The 18,760-nt window shown below is 44.6% G+C and overlaps 1 protein-coding gene across 2 annotated transcripts in view; it reads right to left on the bottom strand.

Annotated features, from left to right (window-relative positions):
- LOC118109724 (contactin-1a) overlaps positions 1-10,930 on the bottom strand; it is a 73,425-nt gene extending 62,495 nt beyond the window's left edge. For both annotated transcript variants that reach the window (XM_035157067.2, XM_035157064.2), the window contains exon 1: positions 10,711-10,930. The gene's annotated coding sequence lies outside the window, so the exon portion shown is untranslated. The remainder of the gene's footprint in view (positions 1-10,710) is intronic.
- Positions 10,931-18,760: the final 7,830 nt, after the last annotated feature.

An 18,760-nucleotide genomic window follows, 5' to 3' on the forward strand; every position in this document is an offset into this window, starting at 1 on the left:
GTTTTTAACCATATTGTGGAACCAAATGCTCTTGGCAAGGAAAACTTGAACAAGGGTTTATTTGAACATACTTTCAGCATCACTGCAGGTGATCCAATGAAACATTGAATTTTAGTATGGTCAATAACACAAGCCTCACTCAGCGCTATGTCCTTTACATATCATTAGGCCAAGAACATCGGGGGTTCCAACCTCCTGTGTCTCTCTCTCTCTCTCAATCTCATCATCACCATGATGTCCACACATTTTTTGCCCATGCGCACCAAACTGTATCACGGCGCATCACCTACCGTAAGCAATAACAATATAGATGTATTGTAAGACATTGAAACAACAATAAAAACATAACTTAGCATAGTCCACTATTCAAACATACATTGGCTATTGCTGCTAAGCTAGGCAAACCACCAGTGTCATTTTTATGGGTGGAAAACGTGATTAATGCAGATATTTAGATGGCTACAATACAGTCAGTCAGTTGCAGGCATGTTTCTGTTTGAAACCTTTTTATTACATTGTACAGGGCCCCAGTAATAAACTGGTCGGTCATGGGTCAATGTTATTAACATTATATACTCCAGCAGACTCTATAAACACAGAGTAGTTTCCATTCCCCTTCAGTCGTACAGAAGAGCAGTGTTTTTCTTTGTCTGGTTGTTCTGTGTTGCAGGGGAATTAAGACAAGTACAACCCCTTCTCTTAATGTGCATATGAGTGTATGAGTGTGTGTGTGTGTGTGTGTGTGTGTGTGTGTGTGTGTGTGTGTGTGTGCGGTGCGTACGCTCTTGCCTGACTGTGATGCTGTGCCCTTCACTGCGTCTGTCCTCCACACACTAAGACCCTGTGTGTGCAGCATGAGTGGAACTGTGTGTCACAGATAAGAGTCAGAGTATAACAAAGTGTGTGTATATGTGTGTGTGTGTGTGTGTGTGTGTGTGTGTGTGTGTGTGTGTGTGTGTGTGTGTGTGTGTGTGTGTGTGTGTGTGTGTGTGTGTGTGTGTGTGTGTGTGTGTGTGTGTGTGTGTGTAAAAAGAGGATTCAATGCTCTTCCTCCCAGTCAGATTCACCTCTGGATGCCCTTTTCCTCCACGAACTGCCATTACACCTTCCCCATGAATAATCTAACCGGTGACACTGGCCAATGTACGACTGACACATTTCACCACAAGGCCCACACGCACAGTATGGGTTCTGTCCAACATCATGCCTTGCACGCTGTGATCAAATACTCATTTTCATTAATATGCATGGTTTATTTTTCTCTGTTGTAAAATGCGAGGGAAATGTTGTGAATGTTGCGATCTCCCAGCCACTAAAGGAAATTAAAAGGGTGGTATCTTGGCTTACATCTTCATTATCTGTCTTTTTCCTGGTCATATCAGTTCCTCTGCTGTAATTCTGAAATGTGCGATGGTAGAAGAAAAAAATCTGTTATTAGGAAACTGGATTCACCCTCTCGTTCCATCTCTTTCCCTTCCTCTCTCAAGATGATGACTCAAGCGATGCTCTGACTTTAAAATAAGGTAACAGAGAACACCAAGGGGTAATATTAGCCACTGCTTCTCAGGGGCAATTCTCTGTTGCTAAGTAAAATTGTGAGAATAAAGTCAGCAGCATGAATTGGCAGATTGCAAAAGAAGCTCCTGCAGCTAAAAACTGAGCCGAGGAAAAGAAAGCCGGAGAATAATTAGTGCACAAGTCTCATGCATAAGTCAGACAGATTCCCCCTCCGAGGGCTGGGCTCAGATCTTTCATAATGACAAACCCGAAAACGAGCCATTTTTGTTCAGGGACATTTTAGGGAAGATTGTTGGAAGCTATTAGTGCTGGTGCATTGTCCCGCTAGCACTCACAGAGAACATGACGCAGGTGGTTACATCACCTTGTGGGTCCGTGGGCCAGATGTGACAGTGTCACGCCAACTTAGAAAAGTTCTGGACTGACATGTCACATGGCAGAATGGGGCCTTATACAGAGTGAAGACGGCCACATAAGGATTCTTTGACCCCCTTTATCCACAGTCATTAGCTATGCAACAAGAGGGGTTGAGTTGGGACCATTTGAGAGGGTCCGGAGAGAACAGGTTTGTTAGAAACGGAAAACCAACCTGTTTGTCGTGCTCGCCTACATCGAATGCTAATGCTGCCCACATCAATGGGCTCTTCATGTAGGGATGCAGCGGAGAGGTTCGGGGGCTGACCAGTGCAACACAAACACACTGGCAGCACAGCGAGGGAGAGCCAGGAGAGGACAGCGGCAACCCACAGCCCTGAGCCTGCACCAGCCACAGCTTTTATTTCTGGTTACACTGATCTAAGGAATGAAGGGACAGCTCCAAATGTTTTGTTCCTCTGTTTCTCATTACATCCTCAACCTCCTCCTTCCTCCTCTTTCTAGCCCTTTGCCTTTTTAAATAGCCAAAGGACAGGACTGAAACACCTTCTGAATAAGAAAATAAGTAAGTATTGAATCTGTCAGGCTCCCTGTATAATAAGCAGGAATAATATACAATCACCTGGTCAGTGTTGAGAACACAACACAATCGTCTAACTTTCAATCGATCCCATTTGCGAAACCTCTCAAGGATAGGCAGTTTCCCGGAAATGACAGCATCTAAAGAGCTACATGTAAGTGGTTGTTACATACAGTATAGCCGATGGTAGCATGGGCAGCTGTTTGCTCACCAAGAGCTTCAGCTACTGTTGCTCAGTCTACAGGGTAAGATGTGAGAATACACCCAGTGGGCAGTGCTATTTCTTCTCCTTCTTATGTTGCACTGAGGGCATGTTAATGTCCATAGAAGAATAGAGGTGACAGATATAGTCTCATAATACCATAAGATATCTCTAACTCTGTTGCTGCGTTGTATAGCTGTGTGCAGGGTTATTTGCCACTTGCTTGCTTGTGCACTTGCACTATTGGTCATAGGCTTGTTACCATCCGTACAGCCATCAGTCAGATCTCATAGTTTTAGCTGCAGTTGTGCGCATACCCACAAGTGTCATGCAATGCAGTTCCCTGTCTCATGCGGGAACTTTCAATCTTTAGTTTGTATCTGTCACTCGGAATATGTTGCGGATGAGAGCAACATTTGTGGGCGTGTACATGCAGCCCAGCTACCGCCAAAGATTGAATTAATTCTTTGGGAAACTCTGTTATCAATATCAATATAATTTTTATCCTGAGAAGTTTTGGCCGTAACGCGCAGCCCGAAGCCAACATTGGTGTTGCTTCCACTGCTGGAGACAACTCTTTTTGAGTAAGTGAATTAACTTTGATGCTGAACTTACAACATTTCACAACTGGTGAGGAGCTATTCACGCTAACATTGGCGATGTACAGCAAAAACTTACATTTAAAACAAAAATTCACAAAGCATCTCCAAAAATCATAAAATAGGAATTTCATGGGATATTAAAATCAAAAGATTTACCAAAAAAATTAAATAAGGGTCTAAAATGGCTAAGTGGTCTCAGCAAAAGAAGTGAAGATAAACAAACCAGATTGAATAATGGGCATAGCAATAGTACTTACAGAGGCCCCTAGTGCTATGCTTCCCATCTCTGCCAAGTGTAATGGGATTTCTTGAGTTTAAATGCACTTCACTCACTCTGTTGAGCCAGTAGGAAGCTAAACTATTGATCCACAAACAATTTAGCTGTCCAGCTGTCCAGAGAGGGGGAAAACAGGACACCCCTAAATGTCTAATGAGGCTTCCAAAGAGCTCAGCTTCCTCAGTATTCGTCCCACGTGCCAGGAGGCCTTTGCTTTCGGGCTCTCACCGCGATACATTTCTCATACATGCAACCACAGAAGACTATGGAGGCCTGTCAGCTTTAAAAAGTTCCAGCTCTCACTAAGGACATTTTTGGTTAGTGTAAGAATCCCCATTGACCCCCTCAGTCTCTCATATTCAACACACAGCTGGTAAAAGGTTCATGACTCTGGTTTAGTATGCTACAGGCGTAACAGAGCTGAGCTGTCAACCACAAACAGCATTAATCATTATCACTATAAGGAAACATAGGCTGGGTTAGCATGAAGTACAACATACAATATACATGAAAGATGATGGATGAGCCTCACATCCTCAACGAGCACATAGATATTCTTGTGTTCTGCAAAGGCTCCCAGCACCATAGCAACAGGCTTTGCTCTAAGGCCCCAAGAGTGGCTTGGCCCGACCGAGGAAGACGCTTTCATACCTAATTGGATAGTTCCCGGCGCCATCGGGCTTGTTCTTTATCCCCAGCACTGTAAGATAACAGCTCAAGCAGTTGAAACTATGGTAAACTTCCACATCCCCATGATGAACACAGATTAAATAGGATTAAATCCAAAACAATGTAGCCCATTACTGAGAATATCAATGATGAAGGGCACAGAGGTAATCTAATCATGAAAATGCTGCTAAGCACTAGCTTTCATATGCAGATTATGGATAAATTACAATATGCCAGCGGGGACACAGTTGTATAGGTAAGACTTTGCTAGCAACAAAGGTGATTATTTCAGTACTGACCTTTTTAATCACCCAAAACTATTTTCACAGACCATATAAATATAATATTTCTCAAAGATCTACATGAGCACCGTCTGTCATTGATTTTATCTGCACTTAATAATATGCTTTGAAACACCATGAAAATCAATAAAGATGAATTTACTCATAATCGAGTACAGACGTTTCTCTACATTGCTGCGCTGTGTCTGAAATGCCAAGAGAATAAATCCGACACTGATTTTCAAATTGCATTCAAATGCAAGTCATCTCTTACAGGGCCACAACAACAGCATGTATTGTTGTCTGACTGCAAAGCTTCTCAACAGGCCTGTAAACACTATATCCGACTGAAGCTATAAGGCTGCAAAAACAGATGGCTCAAGGCTCCCATGTGAGAGTTTGGTCCACTGTGTGTAACACAATATTCTGCCTCAGTGCAATGTTAAACAAATTCACAGGAGGTAATCTGACACTTTGAGGAGGACTTTAATTAAGACACAATCCCTTTATGATGCTTAAAATTGACTACAGTAAATCAGGGGAAACGCTGTCTGAACATGTTGACCTTGCAGTCCTGTCACTTTTACTTCTTATCATTAAATATAAAACATGCTTTATCAAATGACTTTTAGTTGACGATTTTTGTTATTGCATGTTTCTTTTATCCATTTCCTTACCATTACTTTGAAATGATGTTGTATTATTTTATCTGCTTTTTTAAATCATGTGCTTTCTTTGATTTTCTATGACTTATGTATTAATTTGCGTGTTGTTTTTTTAATTTGTCCTCTTCATGAAGCACTTTGTAACAGCTGTTTTGAAAGGTGCTATATAAATGAAGTTATCATTTAGTACTGGCTAACAACAGCGGAAATGCAGTTAGTTATTTAATGAGTAAATAACTTGCTGAGCCTGAATGCATCCCAGGAAAGCTAGAAAAGGTTTGCCCTGCTCATAAGCACACAAACAATTTTCTATGCTGACACTGAAATGAAGGAAGTCAAATATTATCATGAAAATTTAAAATGGATGATTGTGGTTAAAACTGAAATTAGCAGGCGAAGGGCACACAGTTGTAATCTCCTTCTAATTGAGTCCGTAAATCCCAAAAGGTTTTCTTTGATTGTAAAGTCTAAAAATACCTCAGAGAAAACCAAGCAACGAATCACAGAAAAAGACATGAAATCTTGTCAGACGTAACCTAGTTACAGATTCTAACTGTTCCTAAATATAGCAAGAATCTACTCAATATTTTTAAGCCTCCAGATGGCCTGCGACCAAACAACAGAGAGTTTAATTTCAAAATAAGGTACAGTACATTGTTTCAAAATCACATGACAGAATAACAGTCATGTATCCAGTGTTTTTAAATAATAGATCTTAACTTGCTCCAACAGGCCAATGACGAAACCCTGTCAGTGAACCTGAATCATCCACCCACTGCGTGATAACAATCTGATGACTTTGATCAATGTCGTTCTATTTCCCCAATGAATGGCAAGGTGAGATAGCAGGCGATTTCCAAACGCTAGTGCTCGTCCATTTCACATTATCTAAATGGAAACACAGTAATCAGATTTTTGAAAAAGGCATCACTTTGGCAAATAGACAAAACGGAGGAAGCATGCGAGTCACTGAGGATGCTGGACACTATCAACAAACAAGATCACGCTGATAAAGAAAAGTGGAACGGATCAAATGTTCTGTCGTGAAAGGCTCTCAGAAGTTGTATCTTCAGGGCAGCACAATGACTCAATGTTTTCTATAGCCAATCCGTTTCTTTAAGAACTTTTTTTTACCATGTCATTAACTTAATAATATCTTTGTCTGCGAGAGTTTTAAGGCTATAAATAGACAAAAGGCCAGCGGCTGCTATTAAATAAACATATTGTTTACCTTCAGCAATGTGTTGATCTACGAAAGACCATTTTTGCAGGATATACTATATCATCATACATACGTCAAGTTAACAATCATGGACTGCAGAAGAGCTATATGTGTCACACTCACATAAAATTCTGTATGCAAACTAATCATAATTTCTGATCTTAGTCTCTCTTTGGGTTTTCGCAAGCTTTTTTTCTGTATGTTTCGACAAATTTAAGACTTTTTATTCCTAAACTCAAATCACTTGATCGATTAACACTTCACTACCATTTCCCATAACCAGGTTTATTTGATCTAACTCGCAGTACATCTAAGTGCAACAGCCTCGGTCGTGGCAATTCATCTTGTGTGTTGTCAATGAGTTTCATCCATTTTACGAGCATATTTCACAGCAAAGTGCTTCTCAATTGATAAATGTAGTTTGCGAGTTTGTCTTCCACTATAGCATTGCAACAAAAAACTAAACAAAATACCCACCGTCTTGCAGTAATGACTTCTTCAGCAGTTATTCTTTACTGGTAAATGTGAGATGCTAATGTTGCATGTGATGAAACAAGGAACGTTTGGGTGACGTTCATGTGTATGGCTTGACGGTTTGCGTGGGGGAAATTCTATGAACGGTGAAACAAACAGTAAACTATAATGACTATAATGAGTGGTGATTAGACAAAATTGAGTTTACGAGGTGTTGTGTAGATTGTTGCAATTGCAACAACGCGCCATCCTGGGGACAGTGAACATAGCACAGTTTGTATCTTTAGTGGGATACAAACATGCACTGTGCCTGGGAGTTTTTTCCCCCCATTTAGCTCTGTCTCCACACATAAGATCTATGGGTCACGTGCATGCAGAGAGCAGGAGCAGTCCACAGTGGGAGAATCAATTGCAGACGCTCTATTCAGATAGCCGGGGACGGCAGATGGGGACTGAGGCCTTTTCTCTTCCTCAGGCATAAACAGAGGAGTGGTCTGTCTCCAGGCAAACACAGAAGACGTCATGCCTCTGCCTCGCTACCGTACCATTAGTGGATCTCCCCCATTGATCACCGGCGCGTAAATTGCTGAGCAATTTGGAGGAAGCATCGAGACGAGAGCAGCGCATGTTTTGTCAGCACGAGAGAAAGAGACAGCGGCAGCAATACTAGCTGGTGTGTATGTGTGTGTGTGTGTGTTTCATGCGCCTAGGTCGTCTCGTCCTGCTATGTCCTCTCCTAGAGCGTTCACTTTAACAATTAAACAAGTCTAGGTGACGTATTCCATCCAGCACGACTGATGGTGCATTCAATGCGACAGAACAAACAGCGCCTGACAAACTAGCCCCGCTGATGCCAAATGCAAATGCTGCCAATCAGTTTAGAGCCTTTTTTAATCGATCTTCCTCTATTCAACTGGTTCTTTGACTCTTTGCCCAAGAATTTGTCGCCCAGGGTTCGAAAAGGACATCTGGGAACAAATCTAATCTCCTAAAATGACTCTAAAATTGCCTTAATCTTTGCTGGGAAACATCCAAGATTCTGCTTTGAGCAACAAAATCATGCTGTTTGAATTGAGACAGTGGTGTTTGAAGGAGATGGGGGAATTAAAAAATTCATTGTCTGGCTGAATATACATATAAAGAAATCTTGGTGCATGGGAAAGATTTGCAATAAGGATTTATACACAAGAATCTCACCCTTGTATTCATGTTCATACTTCACATGCTGGCTGAAGTGAAGATGTGGAGGCTGACAGCTCTAGTGTCGGCCTCAGGTGAGGTTACCCTGACTACCTCAATACATGACTGAGTGGAGTATGAGACTGAAGAGGAAGAAGATAAAGTAAGTGTAGAGTTGAGTCATTTGAATGTGACACTAATGGAGGCTGAAGCTGTAGCCTCGACATGCATCACAGAGCAGCCATATCTTACAGGCTATACTGTATTATGTAAAACAAAATTCTGCCAAATGTGCTGGTAAGGGAACGTCCTCCTTTTTAGAAAATCCAAAACTCCATTGACATTTCGCGAGGGGGGGATCGCGAGGGGGGGATAAAAACTCAAGATGCTGCTCGGCATGCAGCAGGTTAGCCTACTTCTGAGGCGAGTAAATTCATTCACCTAGCATGAAGGAGAGGGTCTGTCCTCGGGGGTGTGCGCGGGACGGCGGCACAGGATGCATTAACAGCAGTCAGGCTTACAAGATTCATAAAGTGCATCCCCTGACAGGCGGCCACGGAGTCCCGCTGACATTGTGTGCCACCTTTATGGCTCTGATTTAGTCCGGACAAACACACGGGGTGGAATCTCACACTCTCATGACACTGTATTGCAAAAACAAACCCCAGAAGCAAAAGGGGCGATGATTAAAGATCTTTTAGTGCCCAGAAACCCCAAAACAATTCATAAACCTGCATTATATGTTAACCTGAGACCAGAAATCCAAAATAGCAGGCTTAGCTCTACCCTACTGGAGTGCACACAACAAACACGCCCATTAAATGGGACTTTCCCTTCTAGTTGGGTGGTGTTGATTACATTGTGAATCCCTATTACAAGCTTAAATCCTACTCTGCTGTCTGTTGTGTTGCCCAGAGCCGTGCACTCAAGTCATTATGGAACCGCAGCATGAAGACTAAATGTGCCTTTCGAAAAGACATTATCTGATACAGTGGTCACATATATCTGTAAATCTTGAGTTACAGACAATTTTCACAATATAGCTCCTTCACAATGACCAGTCAGCAAAGGGTCCACCGTGCAATGGCCTATCATTCAGACAGATCTAAATGAGTGGTTCTACAACGGGGGTCTGCAAACACTGACACTTGTTTATCCATTAAAATGATCATGACATATGGCTAATCTGTGTTTCCAGACATTTCTCTTGTGTTGTTCTTTAACATTTGTAGTTTTTCTGTTATTTTAGAACACAGGAGAAGATGGTGAATACCCCTTGTATGTTCGGAGGTCCTCCGCACTAGCTTGATGTTAAGTTGCCAACCAGCAGCAGATATCACGGGCAGATAATTGTGACCACCAGCAGATGTTAGGGACGTAGCATCAGTCGTGTACCTTAGTGTCATCGGGTGTTTCATCCTTTTAAACACAAGACACCCTCTTCTAAGGCAGCTCCACCACAGGCTGGGTGTGTGTCCCTAACATCTTGGGGCCCGGTTGGGGTCTTTCCTCCTGATCCACAGCCATTAGGTGCAGCGTTCTGCAATCCATGATGCTTCTTTTGTGGTCTATGAATTGCAATGGATCTTTGAGCCACCTGATGGTGGATGTTGCAAACCCCTGCAGCCAAACCTCACACCATAACTTAACAGACGTGTAAAGATATATCTGATTATATTTGTATATCCCATATTCACGAATCACAATTTGTCTCATGTAGGATTTAACAAAGTGCGACATCCTCTGATTGCCAGTGTAATGATTTAGCATCTAAATAATCCCATGTGGGGTTTTTCATATTTATGATTTTAAAACCTCCATCATCCTCACGCAACCAAATCAAAGCTTGCCCTTCATCATTTGGCAACGTGATGAAGACCTCCTCTTGGCAATCTCCCCTGAAAGTACCCAAACCTTACTTTGACAGCATGTAGCATGAGCAGCTTCCCTCCCTCCACTGGAGCCTGGTGTGTGTGCGTGTGTGTGGACGCGCCCATGACACCTTCTCCTGCACCTGACACCCGGACTCCACCACCCCTGCGATGGGCCATTACTGAGGAGGACAGAGCCGGACCACATGCCTCCGTCCACCGCTAAACATCAGGACATGCGTCTGAGCTCCAGCCCGGAGCAGAGTGTTTACAGCTCCCTGATCTCGGCTGTGGACGGTCGGTACGAGGGGGCGCCATCAGGCTGTGTGGCCTCTTGTGATGTCTGATTACAGCCGAATTTAAACCTCACACTCACTTACACAGCTGATGGATGTGTTGCATTGAAACATCCCTAAACGATCTCACCTATACTGAGCATCGGGACGTTCTTTGGGGGGGGTGGAGAGAAGCGCGCGTCAGGATGTGCTGCAGATCATGTAACATGCAGCCTCACCCCCGCCACGATAAGTCAGATACACACGGTGTGTCCCTGTGTGATATTTCAACACACACATGCAACACGCAGCGTGTCTCTACCCTGGTCTTCAGCCATCCTGCATTGCGGAGGGCTGCTGCACTAAGCTCCTTCACGTCCGCACATCGCACTCTGTAAACAACACTGATTCCACAGCTGTCAAAACGCGCAGACCCGGCGCCTGTGGAGATGAGGTTTAAAATGAAAATCACACGGTTGTGTGTGTGTGTGAGTGTGTGCGGGGCTGGTCGTGTCCTTACCCTCCGGTAGCGTCCGTCCGTCTCCGTTCGTCCTTCACGATGCTCACACCTGCTCAGCACCGCATCGCCGGGCGCTCAGAGCGGAGAGAGGAGACTGACGGAGCCGCGGTCCCGCACCCGAGGATTGGATGGAGGGATGTCAACTTAGGGGGGCGCTAGACCCGCCTGTTCCCCGGGAGCAGAGAGCTGTGAGTCCCACTGAAGTGTCCGGGTGCCCCCTGAGCTCCGCCTCTGGTTCCACGGAATCACTAACACTAGAAAAAAGTGTGTGTGTGTGTGTGTGTGTGTGTGTGTGTGTGTGTGTGTGTGTGTGTGTGTGTGTGTGTGTGTGTGTGTGTGGAGGCTAATATCTCTCACTCTCCACCCCCATATTACCCGTATATTATTTGCCCAGCCTAAAACTTACACCGTCACACAAAGTCACCGTTATTTAGAAAAAGTACAAAGAAAGAAAGAATCCAGGAACCAGAGGCATCTACCTGCTAATTCCACAAACTGTCTGTATGTGTAACCCATATTTCCCAAACTATCCATCTAATCAGCCTCACACTTCACGTCTCTGTTGTAAATTGCCCAAGAAAGTGCAGAGCCGAGTTTGGTCCCATTTGGACACGTGCCAACATTTTTTTCATAAGTTGTAAAAAATATATATATATTATCTTGTAAAAAGCTTGACCTCATGGTTTTGATGGCAGTGCAGCTTTAATGCGCATTAGCCATCATCAAATTGCTTTGCTACTACAATATCCCCACTGTCCTTATTCATCATCATGTCAACTCTTTATTCTTCTCATAAAACTCACTTCCCTCTGTCCTTTTTAATGTCACTTACATGTAACTTGATGTAAAGACCACATATCTGCTTTTACATATATGCTAGTTAAATTAGTTGAAAATGTTAGGGTTAGGGTAGCTCTTACCCTTACGTCAACCTATAGCTGCTTAACTAATATGGATTTGCCAACATCAATTTAAGTTTTATATTTTTCAGTTATAAACATTATGCTGGGGGCACCACTGTGGGAACCACTGCTCCATGGTCCTGGGGAACCAGCAGGTCAAGTTTACAGTCAGACTTACTGAATACATTATCATTAGAAGTGCTGAGTTAAGTGTTAATTCTACATCATTTCACCAAAATTGTACTTGTGTAAAGTACTTGAGTAAATGTTATTTTCTTGAAGTCGTATCCACATTATTTATAACTGGTGCACCATAAGTGGAATAGAAAATCAGTGAAATGATAAAATGTATTTTTTCATTTGCCTCTCATTCCATCTCTTCAAATCTCTCAGTTGATTCCCTGCCATTCCTCACCTGCCCACAAGGTGTCCTCAGTGGTTCCACCTTAACCCTTGTGTTGTCCCTGCTTCCCCCGGCTGTTGGCCCCCTCACATAGCCCACCCCATATTAGGACGCACACGTAGGGCAATAGACAAGTGAGCAGCCCTTGCAGATGTATTTGTTACACCCGCGGCACACGGTGTGAGTTTTACAGTCCTTTTTCCTGGGGCATATCTGACACCTCTTCCTCTTACTCGCCCCGAGCGGGGCTGCTGCTAGGGCTATGGAGGGCCGGACACTCGGGTCAGCGTCGTAGTCAAGAGCTCTCTGTGCGGCGGTTTTACAGCCTTCACAACCGGGGCGGACGCGTCCGTGCGGGGATGCTCTCCTTCGTCCGGCGAACGGAGTCACGAGAGCCTTTCCCAGCTGCTCTAGGAACACCCTCCGCTTGTTCCGCTTGCCCGGCATCCAGTCTGGGTTAATCTCTCTCCATATCACGAAGGCGTTGTAGGAAGAGATGTCGAGAATGTTGTGAAAGACGACCAGGGGCCAGCGCGGTCATCCTCCTGCAGCTGTACGTTCCGATCACCTTGTCTAGGTTGTCCACGCCAGCTTTGTTGCGGTTGTAGTCCAGGACGATGACCGGTTTCCCGTCCTCGCGGTCGCTGATGTCGGCCTCGGGGTGCCGTGTGCTCAGGAGCACCACATTCCTGTTTTTCTTTGGGATGTAGGACACAAGAGTGGCGGTGGGCGTGAATGTGAACTTGGATGAGAACACCTCTCTTCCCTTGACCGCCAGCAGCCCGGTCGGGAGCTCGGGCTTGTTCTTCCAAACCGTGCCGACCACGGTGAGCTTCCTCTCCAGGAGCTGCCGCGGAGTTCGTAGGAGGTGAAGTAATTGTCGCACGTGACGTTACGACCATGCAGTCCCTCCGTTACATTGAGCACTACCCGCAACCCCTGGTTCCGTTCTGGGCGTCCGCCACTCGGCTTTCCGGTGTACACTTGCATCTTCCAAGCGTAGCTTGATTTCGCATCGCAGGCCACCCACGACTTGATCCCGTATTTCAGCTTGCTGGGCATGTACTGACGGAACGGACACCGGCCTAGGGAGAAAAACAGGAGGAGAAGAGATGAGAGGAGATGAGATGAGGACGAGGACTAGCAGCCGCTATCTACATAACATAACATAACATAACATAATAATAATATTTTTTTTAAAAAGACTAACCTCGTCCACGGTCACTTCGGGCCCCGGGTTGTAGAGGTGCGGTAGCCGCGACACCCACGCGTCCCAGACCTCTCGCACGGCCGCCAATTTGTCCGTGGCTCGTCTTGTGCGTCTCGTCTCGCGGTCGTCGAAGCGCAGCAGTCTAGAGTACGTGTGGAAGAGTTTTAGGACCCTCCCGATTCGTCATCTCCAGGATGATGTTCTCTACCGTCGGTGTGATGAACAGGCGGAACGTCGAGGCTAGGTCACCGGTGCGGGACGTCGCGTGGATCGTGGGGCCCCGGGGGACCCCGCTTTGAGCTGCAGCAGAGGAGGAGGAAGAGGAGGAGAAGGATCAGTGGCCCTCCTCTCGGCCGTACGCCCTCGAGGACCATGTTATTTCCCCGTTTCTTGACGGGAAGGTCTCTCTTTCCACGAGTCCGGTGGTGGTGGTGGTGGTGGTGTCACCGTGGTCTTGTCCTCCTTCTTCTTCTTCTTCTTCTTCCAAGGATGAAGAATCTGCAGAAGCATCACCCACTGGGTCGTAGTCTTTGTCACCGTCATCTTCTTCGTAGTCACCGTCATCGTCTCCGTCGCCATCGTCTCCGTCCTCTCTGTCTTCTTCTCGGTCTGCTTTTCTGTCTGCTTCTCAGTCTGCTTCTCCATCTCCTTGTCCGTCCGCTTCTCGGTCTGGCTCTTTCGCGTCCTCTTCGGGTTCAGAGGATGGTTGCTGGGAGAATAGCTGTTGGAGAACCTGTTCTCTGGTGAAACTCTCCTGACGCGACATCGTGCCATGGTCCGTGAGAGAGTGGCACACTGAGACTTATATGTGGGTCTAATGTACCCCCCTTGATTTCAATTGGAATCAGGTGTGGGTCTAAATGACCCCACAGAGCACCACAGCGCCCTCTCTGGGGGTCTAAATGACCCCTCCCATGACAATCGAGAATGACAATCCATTGGTCTCAATTACCCCAGGAGAATTGGATAATGACAATCCTTGGGTCACCCTAAACCTAACCCTGACCGGCCAGGGCTTGCGTATGATCACACACACGCACGCACTCACACACACACACACACACACACACAGACACACACACACTCTGGGTCAATCCGACCCAGGAACAACACAAGGGTTAACCCAACCCCCCTGCTTCACATACTTGTCTCCCATTGGTCCCAATAGTAGCTGCCCACCAAGTCCTCACCTTCTCCCCACATATTTTGACCTGTTTTAGTCTTACTGCATCCTTCACTGCTTTACACAGCCCCTTTTCTATTACACACCCTTCATATGCTTCTGGCAGGAAATCTTGCCCAAGGTCACTTTGGGGATCGAACCACTGACCTTCTGCTCTACCTCCTGAGCCACAGCCAGACTATTTGTGCCTTTCAACCACTGCTTCAGTGTAAACTCAGGTTATCATTCCTGATTTATCTGCAAGACATTTAAATTTAGGTGTGTTTGTTCAACAGGTAAAACCATATATATATATACACTACAGTTCAAAAGTTTGGGGTCACTTAGAAATTTCCTTATTTTTCAAAGAAAAGCACTGTTTTTTTCAATGAAGATAACATTAAATTAATCAGAAATACACTCTATACATTGTTAATGTGGTAAATGACTATTCTAGGTGGAAACGTCTGGTTTTTAATTAAATATCTACATAGGTGTATAGAGGCCCATTTCCAGCAACTATCACTCCAGTGTTCTAATGGTACATTGTGTTTGCTAATCGCCTTAGAAGACTAATGGATGATTAGAAAACCCTCGAAAACCCTTGTGCAATTATGTTAGCACAGCTGAAAACTGTTTTGCTGGTGAGAGAAGCTATAAAACTGGCCTTTCTTTGAGCTAGTTGAGTATCTGGAGCATCACATTTGTGGGTTCGATTATACTCTCAAAATGGCCAGAAAAAGAGAACTTTCATGTGAAACTCGCCAGTCTATTCTTGTTCTTAGAAATGAAGGCTATTCCATGCGAGAAATTGTGAAGAAACTGAAAATTTCCCACAACGGTGTCTACTACTCCCTTCAGAGAACAGCACAAACGGGCTCTAACCAGAGTAGAAAGAGAAGTGGGAGGCCCCGGTGCACAACTCAGCAAGAAGACAAGTATATTAGAGTCTCTAGTTTGGGAAATAGACGCCTCACAGGTCCTCAACTGGCAGCTTCTTTAAATGGTACCCGCAAAACGTCAGTGTCATCGTCTACAGTGAAGAGGCGACTCCGGGATGCTGGCCTTCTAGGCAGAGTGGCAAAGAAAAGCCATATCTGAGACTGGCCAATAAAAGAAAAGATTGATATGGGCAAAAGAACACAGACATTGGACAGAGGAAGATTGGAAAAAGTGTTATGGACAGACAAATCAAAGTTTGAGGTGTTTGGATCACACAGAAGAACATTTGTGAGATGCAGAACAGGTGAAAAGATGCTGGAAGAGTGCTGACGCCATCTGTCAAGCATGGTGGAGGTAATGTGATGGTCTGGGGCTGCTTTGGTGCTGGTAAAGTGGGAGATTTGTACAAGGTAAAAGGGATTTTAAATAAGGAAGGCTATCACTCCATTTTGCAACGCCATGCCTGTGGACAGCGCTTGATTGGAGCCAATTTCCTCCTACAACAGGACAATGACCCAAAGCACACCTCCAAATTATGCAAGAACTATTTAGGGAAGAAGCAGGCAGCTGGTATGCTGTCTGTAATGGAGTGGCCAGCGCAGTCACCAGATCTCAACCCCATTGAGCTGTTGTGGGAGCAGCTTGACTGTATGGTATGCAAGAAGTGCCCATCAAGCCAATCCAACTTGTGGGAGGTGCTTCAGGAAGTGTGGGGTGAAATTTCTACAGATTACCTCAACAAATTAACAGCTAGAATGCCAAAGGTCTGCAATGCTGTAATTGCTGCAAATGGAGCATTCTTTGACGAAAGCAAAGTTTGAAGAACAAAATTAATATTTCAAATAAAAATCATTATTTCTAACCTTGTCAATGTCTTGACTATATTTTCTATTCATTTTGCAACTCATTTGATAAATAAAAGTGTGAGTTTTCATGGAAAACACGAAATTGTCTGGGTGACCCCAAACTTTTGAACGGTAGTGTATATATATTTTATAATACGTTTTTATTCCCTGAAGCTACAAACCTTCAAGCAAAATTGTCTCAACAGAAATTTCAACTGTTATGTTTGTGAATTATCCAGAGACACATTTAATGGAGATGAGATTATTTTTTTCTTTCATTCTTTTGTTTTGCGGCGCAGCACCAGCAAAAGTTTCAGACGGAGATTTTCAAACATGAGCGGATAAATTGATCTGCATGACAAGAGAAAATGAGAAAGGAGTGTGGCTCCAGCCTGCTTGTTATCCATCAGCCTGTTCTTCATCCCGCAGATATCAAAAGGGCACCTCTACTAATTACAGCGCCTGGCCCATGTGTCAGTCCAAACATGAGACCATCTCAATCCCCGGGGATTAGATTTAAATCTTGGCTGTAAACACCACACTGCAAATAATCTGCTGCGACGCATAAATAATGCAGGAATCTTTGAGAAAGAGCAGGCTGGAATTAATTAAAGGACTTAGTCCCCATGGATGAATTTGGGCAGAACATATACAAGAAGTTATTTTTCTGACTTTACCCAAATGTCATTGCCTACTATCAAGTTGTTGTTGCTGCTCTGTTCCCTGAGGGTGTTATTATTCTGACTTTCGCTCCTTTTGAGATGGAAACTGTTGTTAATGTTGGCCAGACACAAAAAAGACATTATCTGCACCTCAGGGAGATATCTGGAAAATCTATCACTCCACAGAGGCCAGGGAATTTAGTAACACTGAGGAAATACATGACATCCTAATAAAGCAGCAGGCCCTAAAAAGGATATTATTTTGTGCTCGGGTTATCTGAGATCTGGGTGTATTCAACCCTCAGACCAACAGTTTTGTTCCTCTTACAAGATGAAAAATGCAAAGAGAGCAAGATCCTGCTGGCGAGCAACACAGTTACAAGGCCGGTGTCTGGGGTGGATAAGAGGAACAGAAAACACCCTGCTGTCTGGAGAAAAGAATAGGTGGCTCTCATCTATCTGCCTGGCAGAGGAGGAGGAGGGATGTGGAGGCAGAGGAACAGGGAGGACGGAGGAGGGAGGGTAAATGTGATTTAGCCCCAGTGATCTCCGTCGGGGCTCATGCAACCCATCCATGTTGAAATACACATGGGACATGGTGGGGGGGTGTTTGTGGGGAAAAGGAATTTTAGGTGAGGAGAGGGTTGATGGTAACATGATAAAAAAACAACAACATTTAAATGTTATTATTAGATCTTTATAGTAAAGATCAAATTTTATCTTGTGTCCGCTGTACAGGAGATTTGCAATCGATATTTGCTACTGGTCAAAATATAAACACCCTTTGACTCCTCCACCCCTTCCTGCATTTGGGGTTTTCAGTTTCAAACAAACCAAACCTACCAATCAGCTCCAACCGCTTGGTCTTGACACGTGTGTGTGTGTGTGTGTGTGTGTGTGTGTGTGTGTGTGTGTGTGTGTGTGTGTGTGTGTGTGTTTGTGCGTGTTGTCATACCGTTATTCAGCCATATGGAAATGTCACAGAGTAATCATAAACAATTATCCTCCGCAGCTCTCAGAGCATCAGAAAAGGCCACATTTGCATAAAGGCACAAAGGCTCTGCCACTTACATCGAAGGAACAGACGCTCTGGAGCTCTGCACACACTTAAGGATACCAGAAACTAAATGCTGGTGTCTTTCTAATAACTGCCTTTGATGTCTTTTATTCCGCACAATGTTTTTATTGGTGATCTTGTACATGCTGAAAGATTATGTCCTGCGGTTGACACAAACAATGCCCTTCGAAGCTCCTGGAGGTTTTGCCGGAAAACAGGACGTCACAATGAGACCATGTAATTATCCCCCCCCCGGCTGAAACCAGACTGGAGGTAGACGCACAAACCAGCCGCAGATCAATTCAAACAAGGCTTTCAGCCCATGCAATAAATCAAAGAGCCGGACACAGAGGGGCTGGGAATGGCTAATGGAGGCTATGGCAGGCGTACGGCTGACACGGAATGGATCCATCGAGGACTGGATGAGGAATGAGATGGATGGAGGGAGGCGGTCAGAGCAGAGCGACTGGAAGGTGGGTGGGTGGGTTGGAGGTCAGAGGGGTAAACGGGCAGCTGCTCGTTTGGTGCAAATGATCACCAATCGACGGACAAATAATGTGATTCTGTTGCCATGAAAACAAATAGCTAAGCCTCTTATGGGCAGCCTTTGTAATTGAGGACAGGAGATGTCAACAGAGGGCTAAACAGAGGCTTACAGCAGACGGCCCAGATGTGAGGCCACGTGTTGTGATTTGAGAATGACACATTTTCATGGTAGAATAATCCTTAGCATGTTTTGTTGACAAGTCGAGTCATGCTCCTTGCATCAAAATTTCTGATTCAGTGTTTTTAAAAGCCTGTTGCCTTTTCAGTCAGCAGTGCAATTGCCTTCTGTCAGTAGGTGGCAGTAAAGTCAAAAGGGAAAAA

The sequence above is a fragment of the Hippoglossus stenolepis genome, chromosome 5 (assembly GCF_022539355.2).
Source record: "Hippoglossus stenolepis isolate QCI-W04-F060 chromosome 5, HSTE1.2, whole genome shotgun sequence".
Taxonomy (NCBI): Eukaryota; Metazoa; Chordata; class Actinopteri; order Pleuronectiformes; family Pleuronectidae; genus Hippoglossus; species Hippoglossus stenolepis.